This window comes from Pocillopora verrucosa, chromosome 4, assembly GCF_036669915.1.
Source record: "Pocillopora verrucosa isolate sample1 chromosome 4, ASM3666991v2, whole genome shotgun sequence".
NCBI lineage: Eukaryota > Metazoa > Cnidaria > Anthozoa > Scleractinia > Pocilloporidae > Pocillopora > Pocillopora verrucosa.
The window spans coordinates 11,006,573-11,010,570 of record NC_089315.1 but is presented as its reverse complement, the minus strand read 5'-3'; the positions used below and the strand labels follow the sequence as shown (position 1 = coordinate 11,010,570).

Genomic DNA, 3,998 nt, shown 5'->3' with positions numbered 1-3,998 from the left:
AACGCTCGACACGTCTGCCTTTAAACTCTTACGGTGGCCAATTTACGTTATCAACTCAGTTGATAACGCTAAATTACATTTATCGTTACGATACATTATGATTGAAGTTCGCGTTACCTGTCACACTTGCACACTTCTGACCTCTTATCAAACTTGAAATTTGAAAAGTTATCGACACTGGATTGACTGCTTGCGATACTTTGTATTCAGGTGTTTTCAACTTTACCTTCAATTTCTAATTGATTCTCTAAATCCGGAATCATTTCTTCATAAATGAGAGATCCTGCATTCAAAGAATTGTTTCAGTCATCGAAGTCAACCCACTGATCTTCATTGGGAAGTCTTCCCTTTGGTGGTGATTCGAGAATCGTGAAAATCAACATTGCTCGTAGAACTGGGATATGTTTCCGGTGTGCTTGCCATCATCCGGTGTGGTCGCCATCATCGGTTGATATGTTTTTGTTCGACGGATACAAGTTAACTCCACCCAGAGTCTGACAAGAGCGCATATCAAACAAAACTGATAAAAGGCCAATTCTTCGATTATTAGGATATATGAGCGGATGTTGGCGGTTTGTAAAACAATAGGTTGTGTAGGCGCAAGAATTTGTATTATCATTTTTTGTTAGTGTTGGTATTTCATAGTTTCGTGTTAGGCGTTTATTTTCTCGTCTTCATTAGTGTCCTTTGTCAGTTACCAGTTTTGTACTTGTTATATTTATTTGCATATCGTATATATATTGTTCGCGCGTAATTTATTTGGTTAGTTGTCTAGTTTGCGAAAATTATCGTTACATATCTAGCTCTAGGTTTCATGTTTTCGTCTTTGGTTTGGTCACATTCGTCTTGTAAGTGTCCTTGTTTATTTCGCTTTGTCGTTTTCCAGTACTTTCACTCATACAATGTAAGTTATTTTATGATCATTCGCGTGTTTGTAATTTTGTTATTTTCAGTTACTGTATTCAACAATGTGTCAAGTTTGTTCTAGTAAAGTTTGAAATACGAGTGACTGGCGTTTGCGGCTATAGGTTGAAGGGACTTTTGTCCCTCATAGATGATATTGCACAGTGCACAGCTTACGAGTTCTAATCGAAATACTAACCCTTTGCTCGCCGATAAGGTGTATAGTGCACACGAATGGAGATTTCATTTCTTTAACTAGGCCTTCCATGAGCGCTAAGCCTGTGAAGGTCAGTATCGGTGCTTTTCAAAACCGCGTTTTATAATTAACCATAATAGACTATTTTACAGTTCCCGACGCCATATTGGATTAGTAACCGCGCACACATGATAACGAGGCTGGGGCTGACCCGGCGGTTCTTTCAAACAGCTGATCTGCTAACATTTCGCGTCCTAATGCACATTTTAATGCGAGTTCTCCCTTCAAAATGGTTCTTAAATACAACGATATAGAAATTTCGTCTTTAGATGACATCCAGAAACTCAAAGCAAAAGATCTCAGGGAAATTGTAAGGTCTAATTCAGAATCGACGGGCGGAATGAGAGCCGACTTAGTGATGAAAGTTTACGCTTTGCTGATGCGACATGTGTTTCCATCGAGTGGTGGAGAAAACCGAGAACTTCCTACAGATGTTCAGGACTTAAAACAAAACCAGAGCGACTTTAAATACGAAGCAACTATGGTAAGGATTTCAGCCCTTGGATGGTCAAGCGATCTCCGTAACTTACCCGAGATGAATTTCATTCACCTCTACGATTACCTCGTTGTTTCCACACGAAAGTATCGCCACATCGTGTTGGAAGGAACGCATTACAAAAAGCTGAAATCTTATCAGTTCTTCTTTGAAGATAACGTGAAAAAACTGGAGAGTAAAGTCTTTGGCAAATGTTCTCCCCTCTATGAAGAAAACGCCTTACAGAGCTATTCTCGAGTTCTCACCTACCTACGATGTGCTACGCGCAGCGTGTACGTACCTTGCTGGCCTCCTTCTCCGAGGAAAAGGAAAATGCAACCACATCGGAGGAGTGCTGTTTGCTATCGAGGATTTCATAAGAAGAGGGTTACAAAATAACTCAGAGCCATTAACCTGCACATCGCGGCTCTCAGTGTGGGTGGTACCGCGCAATCAAAGTGTAGCAGCGAAGCCAATCGACAAAGTATTGATCAGAAAGATTCGATTCGGTAAGAAGAACCTAAGAACCCAGCCAAAAATAATAAAGTTTGATCCTAGGGCCCCAGACATGAGAACACGTGACGAGACTAGCTTCAAAAAACTCTGCGAGAACCTCCAAAACTGTTTGCCCTCAATTTCCTTCCTTCTCTTCCACGATATCAAATCTAAATGTAGAGGCATCACCTTTTAATCAGCCTCAAACAATGGACAGATCGATCCACAAGAAGTACCCTTTACTGACAATTATGACATTGCAACGCACAGGTTTAAAAGTATTGTAGATGAATATGTTGCAAATTTAACAGCCACCAGTGAAGAGATTATCAAAACTGAAAGGATCACAAGGGGTCAGAAGAAAGACCCCTTGTGGATTGAAAAATGAAAATCGCTTCTAACAGCTTCAAATTTCGGCAAGGCCGCCAAAACCAAAGTTGAACCTACAAAAAAACTTAAGGCAATGCTCTATTCGAATTTTACCACTGAAGCTGTTCAGTATGGCTTAGAAAGCGAGGCAAAGGCTATAGCCCTCTATGTCAAGGAGATGGAGCAGGAAGGAATCACTGTTTAAGTGGATGAAGTTGGACTTTTGCAGTCTAAAGATAAGCCCTTTTTAGCAGCTAGCCTGGATGGAATTGTAACAAACCTAACTACCCAGGAAAAATGGGGGATAGAAATTAAATCACCATTAAACAAAGTGGGCATGAGAGTGGAAGATGCATGCAAAAGTAAAACCTTCTTTCTGAACTTAGTGATGGAACAATTAGACTAAAAAGAAACCATGATTATTATATTCAAGTTCAGGGCCAACTTTATGTTGCTAAAGACTTAAATATTGAAAGTATTCATGTTATTGTGTACTTTGGTGAGGAAATGCCTCTTTTCAAAGAGAAAATTTTTATGGAAAGCCTTTGCTGGAATCAAGAACTATTACCCAGACTTGAATTTTTTTTCAAAAGGGCTCTATCCTGAAATGCTAACCAAAAGGGTTGAAAGAGGCAAACTTTTGTACCTCCATGGCGGGTGGCAGCCATATGGGCAATATTCATGTTCAGCAAATGGACTGAAGTTAAGATTTAGCAGGCCCATTAAAACCTTTTAATTCTGAAACTCCCATAAGTGATCAAAAGAGAATTTCTCCTTAAGGGGGCCGTCTAGTCAGATTTTTGCGAATTTTTGGTCATTCAACCACTTTTTGGTTTTCGCTTTAAATCGATAGTTTGACCTATCTACTTTAAGGTTTTGAAATCTTTTTCAATTAATTCTACCGGTAAAAACTGAAAAAACGTAATTTCCGTAACTGTGTCTATCAATGTTGATCAGTTGCCATGGAAACCGAATTCAAAATCGACCCTATTCCGTGAGACTTCTCGGATCAACGCTCTCCTAGTTCCGTTTCCAGGGGTCCCAAGGCCAGGTTTCTCAGTAAACGAACTTCACGCAGTCAGATTTTTCGTTCCTTTGTTCTTAGAACACAGCCAAATTACTTCAGTTTGTTTATCATCGAATAATCATGCCTAAAGGGTATAAATCAGGTGTAAAACAACGAGTTCTTAAGAAAATTGGTAGTGCTAGGAAAGAAAGGCTTTTAAAGGTACCCCAAAGCACAGAGAGATCGCGGAAAATGCATCGAAGAGACCTAGAATTGAGATCACGTTTGTCAGTGAGGATGACGTGTTATCGAGCAAATTCCGAAGCCACTTGCCTCTGTTTCTGCGAGAAAGCTACAGGAAAGTGACGATGAAAGTAGATCTGATGAGAGTATCTCCTTCGAAATGCCAGTGGCCGAGGGATATCGGCTCGTGCACATGGAAAGTCTTCGAGAGTTTGTTGAGAGGATTCACTCAGCCAGCCAAGATTGTGCTT

At 40.1% G+C, this 3,998-nt stretch overlaps 1 pseudogene; it reads left to right on the top strand.

Annotated features, from left to right (window-relative positions):
• The first annotated feature begins 1,065 nt into the window (after positions 1 to 1,065).
• LOC136280581 (uncharacterized) lies at positions 1,066 to 3,305 on the top strand (annotated as a pseudogene).
• The last annotated feature ends 693 nt before the right edge of the window (positions 3,306 to 3,998 follow it).